Consider the following 13,549-nt stretch of genomic DNA (forward strand, 5'->3'; position numbering starts at 1 on the left):
GTACTCAATTTAAACATTACAGCAACTTGTTAAAAGGTTGTGTGTCGTAAGTAACTCAAGTAACAGTTATTTTATAACAAATTCATTTGTATTGCACACCCTCAAGTATAAAGCGAAAGTATTATTACAGTCTTTTTATATGCAGTAGTTAACAAGGATACGATATGCAAAACGTTGGAAAATGAATAAGCAGAAGTATGAATTTGTATTTAAAACAGAACTAGATCTGCGATTGTTATAATAATAATAATCATAATAATAATAATAATACTAATAATAATAATAATAATAATAATAAGACTTCTACAACTGCTAAAATAATTTTTTTTAAATGAACATAAAACAATGTAGCAGTACAAAAAAAATAAATTGTTAAAGTTTGACAGTAACAATTATGTGTCGTATGGTTAAAATACACCAAGAGGTTTGCATCTGGCCTACTTTCGGCACACTTAACATTATTAAAACTTTTAATAGTCTAACGTAATAACTGCATTAAACAAATAGGCCTATGCATTACATTTAGGCCTATTTTAAATTACATTTTCTTTTATTATTATTTATTTATCCTGAGAGTCGCTGTCACTTATTAGCAGTCATTATGCACAAGGTACTTCTCATCTTATTTACAACAGACCGGCGAGTATTGGACTCCGGATTGATTAAAAATGCTTATATATGATATATCTATATAAGATATATAGATCTCTATATATAATTATATTATACTGACGTGCACCTCAACACAGGTTTCGACTGGAGTAGGTCATCGTTTAGAAAAACATGTTAACACTTCTATTAGTTGGATGGTCAATGAATCAAACATACCATTTACTAGACCAAACACTACATGTTTGATGTTAGACTACATGACATTACTTTATGTTCGTATAGCATAATTTATGTAACCAAACACAAACTGTTATATATAAAACCACACACACACACCACACCACACATATTATATATATATAAATATAGATATATATATATATACTCGATAAATATATATATCTATATATATATATATAGATAATATTAAGCAACTTGCGAGCGGGTGATGATGAGACGCTGTGTTAATATTTTGTGGAAAACAAACAAGGCTGCTGGTGGAAAGGGTTTGTATTTTTGTATTTTGCATTGTCTAAAGTTTTACCAAGTAGCAACACCAACAACGCAAAACAGGCTGTAAATCCGGCTGAACCACTAGAACGCGATTCATCGGAATGCCAACGTGAGAAAATAATACCTAACTAGTGCTCTGTGGTTCTCTTCCCGGGGCAGGGTAGTCAGTTTGTGGGGATGGGCAAAGTACTGGCGAAATACGGGAATGTCAAACAAATGTTCACCGTGCCTGAGAAAATACTTGGTTATGATTTGTTATCGTTGTGCCTGAATGGACCGGAAGAAGAACCGAGTAAAACTGTCCACTGCCAACCTGTAGCAGTATTCGTCAGTTCATTGGCTACGGTGGAAAGGTTAAATCATGAAGCCCCAGAAGTAAGTTAGCTGACACACTGTACTTTGTTTAGTGTACTTAATTGATAATTGTAATTTATACAGGTTGTTGTTATATACAACTTATTTTTTGTAATAAGTTGCATTTTTTTAGGTTTTAATCCTAAATGTGTGTTTTGTTTTTCCAGGCCATTGGGAAGTGTGTTGCTGCTGCTGGTTTCAGTGTGTGAGAGTTTTCAGCGCTAGTGTTTGCAGGAGCATTGGATTTTGCAGAGGGTACTAATGCGTTGGAACTGCACAACAATGGCACCACAAAATCAGTGTTCACAATTATGACATTGTCTGTGTAACATGATAAAATGTGTAACATATATGTAATACATCCATCTAAACGTGATTTTATATCAATATTTTTTAGATATGTGCAGTTGGTACACCTTCCACTATAAATCTTAATATAGCTGTTGTTGATCAAACACAGCAGTCAGTGGTTCAGTTTTAAAACAGTTTGTTTAAGCTTGTGTTGATAAGTGTAAGGTTCATATGTCAGTATTACATGCTTTAACCCAATTTATGTGAAACTTGGTTAGGCCTGTGTCATTTATTGAAATCGTGCAGTACCTGTATTAACGCCTTGTGAAAGTGAATAGTGGGTTTCTGTTATTAATTCATCTTTTACATTTCACTCCAGCATTATATGCAGTGAAAGTGCGTGCAGAGGCCATGCAGAATGCATCAGATGTTGTTCCAAGTGGAATGTTGTCAGTGGTTGGAGGACCAGAGTCTAACTACAACTATGCTTGTTTGGAAGCATGAAACCACTGCAAAACACTGGGAGTAGAAAACCCTGTGTGTGTTGTGGTCAACTACCTCTTCCCAGATGGGAGAGTTATTGCAGGACATTTACAGGTACTTAATTTTACTGCTATTCAAATTTATTATATAGATATACAGGTTTTGTTTTCTGTACAGGGAATAGTTATTTTGTATGTCCTTTTATCTTGAGACACACCATCAATTTGACTAATGTCCTTTCAGATCAAGCCTTTTCTAAAATATATTTCTAACTTAATGTTCAAAATAAAACCTATGCTACTGGCATGTTTTAGTTTCAAAACATTTTTGGGGGGAGCTTCGTCAATAAAAATAAAATCCACATACAATGCAAAATAAGTGGTTCTTCTGTAAAACACTGTTAATTTGCATTTAGTAATAATTGCCCTTATTAACAGTTTGTAACAAACATTTTTCTTCAGGCTTTGGAATTTTTACAGAAGAATTCACATAAGTTTAACTTCCTGTGGACAGAGGCTACCTGTCAGTGGTGCATTTCACACTGCGCTGATGGAACCTGCAGTTGAGTCCTTGACAGGTGTCTTAAAGAAACTGGACATACAGAAACCAAACATATCAGTCTGTTCCAATGTTGATGCCAAGAAGTATGTGCACAGCGGACACATTCAGCGATTGCTGCTGAAGCAGCTTGTTTCACCTGTCAAATGGGAACAGACAATGCATGCAGTTTATGAAAGAGTACAAGGGGTTGCGTTTCCAGAGACATATGAAGTGGGACCAGGGAACCAGCTAGGGTCTATGCTGCAAAAATGCAACTTAAAGGCATGACGGTTCTATAAGCATATATAGGTACAAATATAAAAAATATATATATTCTTGCATCAAAAGTTTTTTTTTTTAATGTTCTTTCACTTGGGTAAATAAAAGTACTAGGAAACATATTTGAATGACGAAAAAGTTCCAAAATTAATATAAGAGAATGTATACATGCAGATACCATACACAAGTTTGTATATTCCTCTGACACCCTTGAAGTAACCTCTCCACTGTTTACCTGTTTCTGTATATAACAGGATGTTGAATATTAAAAGGTTTGGCTCTTGGCTAGCAAACCATTTTTCCTAAGCCAGTGTTTTGGCTGTAATTTATATGGGGGTGAGGTAAAACTGAAGGAAAAAAGTAGGTGCTAATCTGAGTCATTGAGTTTTATGAAACATATATAATATCAGTACAGCATCTACAAAGGAGAAATACAAAAAATACAACATTTTTTTAAGATTCTTTTTATTTTATATTGCCAATAGAAAATTATGATTTAAGTTAAAAGAATGAAGGCCAGCATTCCTCAATTAGTTGTTTTACAGCAGTGACACTTTGCATACATTATAATAATCACACAGGTGTCTGCAAATATAAAATCTATTAGACAGTTATCCAGTAACAGCCAAAAATATTCCAAAGCACATAATTTACTCTGTTAACCATGCTACTTTATTACCATTCATTTTAGAAGTGACCCAGCACTCAGTGTATCTAAAGCCTAACAAAGACAGAAAGAAAGATAAAATAGACATTCACCTCCTGGGTGGGGATTTCATTAAATGGTATTGGCCAAAGACCTGCTTGTGACCTTTCAGTGCAATTATGGACATATTCCTTGGCTTACAAATCAATACCAATAGCCACTCCGAGCAAAAACACAGCGAGAAAACCAGCAGTCCATTTGATATAGATGTTTGCTGGACAAGCATTAGCTACCTGTGTGACAGAAACAATATGTAAATATCCATTCAGCATTAAATAAGTTGTAACGCAAGTATTACAACCTTTAAATGTAACACAATGTTATGATAATATAGAACATGGAGCAGATGTACTTTTGCTCCAGGGCATCATTTTATAATGGAATAGACTTAGAAAAGGCTACAATGTATCAATTAAAAAAATAAAAAAAAATCTTACCCAGACTCTGAATCTCTGGATTATTGGATACTGAACTGAATTAATCAGACATCTTTTGATCATCCCAAACATGGCTTTAATTCCCTTGTAGAAGAAAAAAGATCTCCTAGAAAAAAAAAAATAATAATAATAATGTAACTCAGAGATTCTGACCAGTAATCGAGTAGCAAAAAAAATGTAACACAGTATTTGTAAGAAGTATAAAATAACACTGGAAAAAGAAGAGGAAATTAAAAATGCCATTGCATTTTATGAGTACTGTTGCTTAAATTTAATACAGCTATTGTTAAGTAACATGAGCTGCTGGGCATGGATATTCAGGATAAATTTGAATCTGGAACCAGTTCAACTGCTTACCATTGTGCAATGATGCTGGACGACCCATGTACACATGTAGTGGTACGTGTCCTGTGCAGCGGAATACTTTGGAAAGTTTCATTGTAATGCTGATTAATTTCATCTCCTATCTCTGCCAGCTGACGACCAATCTTACCAGCAGTTCTATTAAATATAGAAAATGATACATTTGCGTTATATCCTAATTAAAATATAACAGGATACATGTAATGATCCAATCTCATTTATCTTAGATTGAAAATGCAGAATATTACTTTGAAGGATGTATTCATAAAAAAAAAAAAAAATGGTTAACTTATAATAAAAGTATTTTAAAACTTAATTTTCATCAAATTAGTGATAATTCAGTTAAAGTAGATAGAAAAATCATATTAAATACAAACACTAGCTTTCAAAAACTCAAAGGGTGTCTTCTTTGGACTAAGTGGAAATTTAAAGAAACAGATCAACTGATTTCACAATATACATGAAAGTTTGTAATACTAAAAACAAACTTAATAAAATAAATAGCCAGATGGACGTGTTCTAGCACTTGTCAGTGTAATAATGTAGTTTTATGACCTTATTTTTTTAATATTTCACAAAACTACTAAGATCACTATTGGCCTTAAATGTTGCATTTCTACAATATATGCCATTACTCATAATGAGCATTTAACTTTTTTTAAATATATATAAAAGGAAACATTAATTCTAATATCATATACCTTATATCCGTCTCTGTGAGAGAAGCTTCTTCTGGCTTGTTATTGTTTCTGGCAATATTGCTTTTTGTTAGTTGAGCCATTCTGATCTCTGCATAAAACAATAAAAGGAAATTAAATGTATGTTATAAATGACTTGAACAAACTTATAAAAAGAAAAAAGAAAGTTGTCACTGTATTTACAATTTTGTACTGCAGCAAATGGAATGTATTCTACATTTTTGGGAGTAGATTGTGGAGCTTCTAGAACTTCTAGACAAAGGAGGGAAACCACTGCATGAGTAAATGTGTCATAAAACTTGAGTTAATAATAAACAAAAAAACTTAATTAACAAAAGAACCCCCTTTCTACCATGTTTCTGACAGGTCTGATCTCCATTGTGTGATTTAAGTTCCTTCCTGAGGAGCAGAGTCCATCAGAAATGACAGCGTTGCTGTAGGACCTGCATTATTATTGTGTTTTAAAGCACTATTCTTGGTGCTAACTTCCTGACAGAGTAAGACACCACATTAATAAAGCTGCCATAATGTAATAATTGAATAATCCCTTATTTTAAAACACACTCCGAGTGTCTGCATAGGCACTGTATTTTTTTAATTGAATGCACCCCTAAGTTGCACATAACAATGTTGAGTCGACAGCTTCGCTTATAAATTGGGAGATCTACAAGCTGGGATCACTGTAACTGAACGTATAGCTTTAAATGCAATGTTACGAAAGCAAAGAATCTCTCCAGCTTAACACAGAAAAACCAAAAAGAGAGTCGTACTTTACCATCAAGACGCACTGTCCACACTTTTCTTGTAATAAAAAGATCACCAAATGCCCTGAACCTGAAAAAATACAATACAATTGAACAGTTGCCAGAATAATGACCTACTAGAAAGCCAATACTGCAAACATCCTCACTACATGTACTGCCATTTGGAATTTAAATGGTGCAGAGATGAAAGAAGAATTAGTATAAAAGCAAGCAAAGAACGAAAAGTTCTGCTACAAGAAAGGGGTTAATACCAGGACGTAATGTGTGGGAAGACAAGAAGACGTTGCCAATGGAAAGTCAATTACTGACAGACATATGGCTACTGTTATTTTTAAAAGCAAACAACTGTTGTGATCATAACAGGATTCCATCTCCTCTGAAGAAACCACACACAGTCAAACTGCCTGATAATGGCCACTCAAGAGACCAGCTAAACATTGTAAGTACGTACATGTGATCATCTAACTTGGGGAAATACAGAGTACAGGGATTTATACATGTGGTATCTATATATGTCTGAAATGCAAAATAGCAGGAGATAATTATTTTCCAAAGCAGGCTATGTTCAACACTGATGTGTGAAATGTACAGTACAGCAATATGTAAGGCAATTGGTTTCAGTATGTGTGCATTAATATGCAAGTTACGATTTCAGATGTGCTGTTATTCTCAAAGAATCAACTACTGTAATGGTGTTTTTACACATAATAAAAACTAGCCTTACACCAGCATTCTCCTCTTTAGCCATCACTGATTAATCCATTAGAAACTCAGGTAAATATAAGCATAGTAACACAATAATAGTTTAGTATTCAACTACACAGGCAGCAGATAATGAACATGAACATGATATATGCCGGCCCTTCATTCTTTGTAAATATGCAAACATAACATTTGCATAAACCAAATTTTATCAGACCTCCTCATAAAATGAACACTCCTATTGATGCACGGTTTAAACATAGAAAGATTTTAGATCCCTTCTAAATCAGTTTCTAATCTACAATAAGGGAACAAAGCTTGAGCAGGTATCACTAATTTGTATGTTATCTAAGTTTATATAATAACACGCCGGTGTTTGCCTAGAAGGTTTTACACAGTGTTGACACACCTCATAGATAAACACTTTTTTTTATAATGCAAGTCCCATCAATATGAGTATACAATATTTGAGAGAGAAAAAAAAACAAAACACTGACTGTATCAGATGGAAAAGTTTAGATATATGTCACATGTTAACAACTTTTTACTATAATAAATACTTTAGTCCACTGTTCATCGACCCCACCTTCCTTGTAAACCTGTACTTCCAGGTTTGAACCTGTACTTCCAACTTCTTCAAGTTTGCTTACTATACCAGAATCTGAAGTCATTAACTTAGATTAAGAAGAGCAGAGGACCTAATACTGATCCCTGTAGTTCTACACTGGTTACCTTGCTCCATTTTTACATTTCTCCTCTAATCAGTACTTTCTGTTTTCTACATGTTAACCACACCCTAATCCATGTATATGCATTTCCTTGAATCCCTACTGCGTTCAGTTTGAGAATTAATCATTAAGTAAATGTGTGCATTAAAAAGTAATTAACCCAAAGCTAATTTAGTAAGCCAGTTTATTTGTGTGGACTTATCTTAATCACATTCTATATAGGAAGGACGAGCAATTCATTATTTCTTCATGCATTTTTATGTTAATAGACACTTTTCACATCCATGCCGGTCACAATTATTACACTGTACTCTATTAAACAGACTTTGAAAAAGTAAATAGACTTAAGAATGAAAGCTTTTTTTTTATATAGCTTGTTAGAGTTCATTTTTTCTTTTCATTGGAACAGAAAAGAAAAAAAAAATGTTTAGATTTCATATATACATGTGTCATTGTCTATTTTATTATCTATATGCAACAGTTAATAGCACAGGGAAACAGGCAAAAAGCATTTGCCAGTGTGAATTATATTTAAAAAGTCTAAACCTGTTGAAAATATTTTATCCAAGTGAACAAAAACGGTTGACCAATCTACAATACAGGTATAAACAATACAGGTTATTTTAATGGATGCGTATTGGGCAGAGTATTCACACTACCTCTTTACTCTGTGTTTGTCATGGGAGAGGCCTGCCAATGTAATCCCTCATTAGAATATCAAGAGCTCTCGACGAATAAAACAATGGATAAGAAATATATATTTTTAAAAATTGCATTAAAATTTGCTACTTTTTGTAGAAAACTCAAAACGTGTTTGACAATATAAATTAAACATTTGCTTTTCAGTTGAAGTAATCAGTATTATTTTAATATCCTTTAATTCAATAGGAGCATGTGGACGCATAATAATAGATGGGGATAGATAATGTATAAATATATATATATATAATCTATATATATATATATATATAGATATATAGAGGTTCAGTCGGGTTTGCAATTAGGACCAAGTAAAGCCTAAAACGCCATTTTGCTTTCAGTGTACTAGCCTGTCATACAGGGCTGAGATCATCACCGACAAACAATTGCTATAAATGGATATCATTACCTGGTTAAGTTAGGACAAAATCTGTAAATTATGAACAAATATCTGAATTTCATAATTTGAAATATGACATACACAGAGACGCTTTGTATCTAAATGCAGTTATATACACATATTTGGGGTCGTTGTGGCAAAAGTTATTGACAATATAACTGTAGAGTGGGTGTAATAAACCAAGCAAGGTGAAAATAAGCGTACCCAACCAAACGAAAACAAGCTTTTGTTTCGCATGGACCAAAACAAGACTATTCGGAATTTCGCCTTTCGGCGGGACGTATAAATGTTGACACATATTACATATTCGACTATCAAAGCTTAAATTATAACCACACGTTATGGTCAATAATAAATATTATTATTATTATGAATAATATTATTATTACGTTGTAAACAATTAATTACTTACAGCACGTCCCTTTAACCTTTTCTTGTTGTAACGACAAATCCCCTGATTACGTCACCTATAATTTGGGTCCCGCCTATGGTGGGGAGTTGTAATGATTACCAAAAACACTTGTGCTTGTCCGTACTGTATTCTCCCATATTGACAGAACAGAAAACGCTGGAAGGCCATGTTTGCAGTTGTAACTCATTGTAAATGGAAATAGTAATCATTAAACAAGTATTTTGCTTCGCCAATGCGTCGATTATATATATATATATTATATAATATATCGATATAGCTAATATATATATATGATATATATATAATATATATTATAAATATATATATATGATAATATATACTTATATATATATCTATCATTTACAGACAAAATATATGTTATGAAAATGTTTTGCTTCCGTCGTAGGTGCCTGCTATGCAACGGAAGTTACGTTTGTAATACAACAATAAAATGTGTCAGGTTCGATGACGTTTCTATCCTTATAAAGTAACACAGGTCCACGAATATACAAAAAAACTGCTGTAGTTTCCCAATTACTGTTGTAACAGTGAGTGACGAGGGATTCTGGAACATGTAGTTTTGTGTAAATGTCTGCACAGGTTGTTGCCCGTCCGTTCGCGGAGATCGTTCTGCGCAGTTTATGTGCAGAATCTGACCAATTTAGCCAATGATCGTCTAAGAATGATCTACGTGAACGCATTCATTGGCTAAATTGGTCAGATTCTGCATATAACCTGCGCAGAACGATCTCCGCGAACGGACGGGCAACAACCTGTGCAGACATTTACACAAAACTACATGTTCCAGAATCCTTCGTCATGTCTTCAGATGTATAAGGAACTAACATTGCAGGTACTACTGTACCAATGTATATTCTGAAAATCTTTGATTGTTGTTCTCAAGCCTTCTGTTCTGATAAAGTGTTTACAATTATTTGTATTGTACATTTTTATAAAATGACGTAATCACACACAAATACATAAACCCGATATACGCTACTTGCATAGGAGCCGGTTCTTGTATGCTTTAGTGCGAGAGGTTCGCGGGTCCGCGCCCGCCCTCCACCTGTGTGTGGATTGCCTCGCCCTGTGTGATGCCGAACCGAACCGCTACAACGATTATCTATACACTGTGAACACATTACGGACATGTAGGTGTAAATTACATGTTGTGAAACAAACGAATTTATGATGTCACCCTTCGAAGAAATTATTTTCTTGTATCGTAGTTCCACCTTTAAACGTTTTGTCCCATGTAAGGTACTACTTGTCTGGTGATGTTTAGCGTCTCTGGTTGCTAGGTTATTGAATCGGAAGTGGATCAAATACCTGTAAACTGTACAAATTTACATTGAATTGGAACGATGGGTTTGACTGGAGGAGTCTTTGAATAAAGGCAGATTTTATCTCCAAAGGACCAGTACGGTGTGTATACCAGGCACCCATCGAGCACATTACGTTTGAACGTGTTGCCGGACGGTGTTCAGATCGTTCATAGTAAGGAATATACATACAGCGTTCAATGAATGGTGTTCACAATTACCCACACGAGAGAAAAAAACAGGGCATTTTTGTATTTACTCTATTTTGACTGTGACTGTGTGTTTGTGTCATAATCAATAACTACTAGAAATGTAGGCATGTATAACGATGTTTTAGTGTTCAGCGAGTCTGAGAAAACCCCTTTATTTGATCAGGTTAGAACCAGTTTAGAGACCTGGGGAATGGGAGACTTGTATTGAGAATTATGGTCAGGGTATTGAGAATGCAACAGGACCCTGAATGCCAAATGGCCAGAAAGATATTTTTGAATATTTTTTGTTCACACATTAGACACTTTAGATCTGAAAAACAATGTTGAAATAAGCTTTATTCTCAAACCTACCTTATAGTATATTAATATGCAAGCCACTGACTACCACCAGTGTACAATGTCCTCTCTTTTAATTCCTTTTCAGAGTTAAGCTCTGGGAAGGATCATGGCTGGAAAAGTGAAATGGGTGACTGATATAGAGAATTCCGTGCTTGTTAACAACTTTGAAAAGAGGGTGGATTCAAGTGTCCGAAAGTGAAGATTGGAATTTTTACTGGTGGGTGGGAAAGCCTTCTTCTATTTTTAACACTGTCATGAGCAAATAAATACAATATAATTACTGGAAGGTTACTTTAAAATTAAAATGAGACATTTGTTAAAATGCTAAAATACACAGAGAACATAACCATGTTGTACTGAATATTTTATATTGTTCTGAATTCTTAGAAATAAATGTAATTCTCTCTTGGCTGAAATGCAAGCAGGGTAAAATTGTGAGTGACTAATATCTTGTAACAGTAGAAGGTGATAAGCTGTGCTGGTCCACATAAAAGACCTTTGTGGTCTCAAACGGATGTATTTATATACATATTCAGCTGATACTAGAGTACAACAAACAAAAAAAAATTAGACCAACATAAAAACAAAACACAACCGTTGGGCTTTAAATGTGGTAACTGAAATTTGGCTATCTCGTTTTAAACGCAGTCTTACTTCCTGTCTGAGGGTTGGGTGATAATTGCACTCTGCTTGCAATAAGACAGTAAACAATTAATCTGTTAGTGGGTATTACATGTTATAAAAGGTTTAGCAGCTGTCAAATGTTGAATACTATATTTTATGTTTGTGGCTGATTTTAATCACATAAAATCTATACAGTTTGATATTCAGCTGAAAAAAGTCATATGATAAATCAAAGATCACAGGACATGATGAGTGAACTTATAGGAAAACAACATCACAGGATGTGTTCTATATGTCATGTGTGTCAAGTGAGTGGGTTAATGGTGCTTGGTATGCCTCACCTCCCATTATGTTAGTTAAGAAGATACAGAATTTGAGGAACGAATAAAACAGTGCAAGGCTAAGGTTTGGTTTTTTGAATACAGTATTTAAACATGAGGAGCTGTTGTGTGTGATTTAATTTTTTTTTTTAAGTTTTATAACATTGTTCTGTTTTCAATTCTCATAATGTGGTCAGAGTTTCAGAAACAATGTAGTGTACTGGCAAGAACTTGTACTGTATGATATTAATTCCTCAGTGCCAACAACAATGTGCTGTGTGTCCTTACTGTGGTAAAACTACATGAAACTGAGATTGTAGAAACTACATGACATTTTTTGACCTTTAATGCAGTACACAGAGATATAATCTACTTTTGTAATAACTATCAGAGTTGTCACTTCTTTCTTTCATTCCAGGATGAGCGTGCAGACTATCCGAAATGTTTTCAGTGTTGACAATGGGTATCGTCTCTCTGATGACCAAATTGTCAATCATTTTCCCAATCACTATGAGTTAACCAGAAAAGACATGATGATTAAAAACATAAAGAGGTATAGGAGAGAACTTGAAAAAGAAAGCAGTCCTCTGGCAGAAAAGAATGAACATGGCAAATACGTTTATTTAGGTAGGCTCACAAATAAATAACACTAGATATAAAATTTAATAGCTCACTAACCGTATGTATTCTACAGTAATTTCAAAACAATTGGACAAGTGTTTAAAATGTGTAAACGTTTGTTATGTGCAGAAACAGTGATTGTAATAAGATTTAAAACAGATGAGATGACATGTACTTGTACTGTTTACTTCAGTTATTATACACTAATGGGATAAAATAACAACTACTGAACACTTGACTTATAAATCATAAATCATAAGGCCAAGTAAATGCCTTGGCCACGTGTCAAAGTCCAGGCTTTATTGAGTTATACCTCAGTATTTTTTGTTAGATTAGCTTTGTAAGAAAAAATATATATTCTCACAAATATTTAATACCTTGTCTTTGATTAGATTTTGTTCCAGTGATATTCATGCTTCCAGCTGACTATAACCTGTTTGTTAAAGAGTTTCGGAAAAATCCGTCTATTACCTTGGATAATGAAACCTTGTGGGAAGGCTCAGGGTAAAGGAATATTTCTAATAAACAAGCTCTCTCAAATCAAGAAATGGTTGCGAGACGCAGAACCTCCACGTAAGTACTGTATTATGATGCAGAGGTACTCGGTTGCAAACTGCTGAGAATGTTTCCTTATTTTGTCTTGTTTATTGTGTGTAATTTGTAATGGAACAGGGCAGTTATTACTGCTTCAAATAGATGTATGAGCAATTTGGAGCTCATATTACTGCTGTAGGGGTTTTAATAGCTTAATTATTTTATGTTTGCAATCATTCTTGGTGGTTCTGCTTTCTGTTGCTCCAGTATGGAGTTATATATTTATTCTAGGAGGAAATGGGTCTGGGAGGAGTATTGCAATGTGAAAAAGCAAATAACATGACATAAAAAGTTATGCACTCCTCTGCTGTTTTTATTGTAGTCTGGAAGTCTTGCTTGGAATAAATTCCAGCAGTGACCATCACTGGTTGTAGTGCTGTTTTTTTAACTGGTCATAAAGGTTCAAGAGACTATAATGTTGGTTAAAGAGCTGGTTTATGAAATAAACGGTCCATTTAAAATCCCTTTACGGTCAAATTCTTTTGTCTCATTTTTTGTTGACTACAAAATAATAGGATTACTGCAAATCAGCTGGG

At 34.0% G+C, this 13,549-nt stretch overlaps 1 pseudogene; it reads left to right on the plus strand.

The window, feature by feature from the left end:
* The first annotated feature begins 10,960 nt into the window (after positions 1-10,960).
* Positions 10,961-13,168, plus strand: LOC121312181 (annotated as a pseudogene).
* The last annotated feature ends 381 nt before the right edge of the window (positions 13,169-13,549 follow it).

The sequence above is a fragment of the Polyodon spathula genome, unplaced genomic scaffold (genome assembly GCF_017654505.1).
Source record: "Polyodon spathula isolate WHYD16114869_AA unplaced genomic scaffold, ASM1765450v1 scaffolds_3674, whole genome shotgun sequence".
NCBI lineage: Eukaryota > Metazoa > Chordata > Actinopteri > Acipenseriformes > Polyodontidae > Polyodon > Polyodon spathula.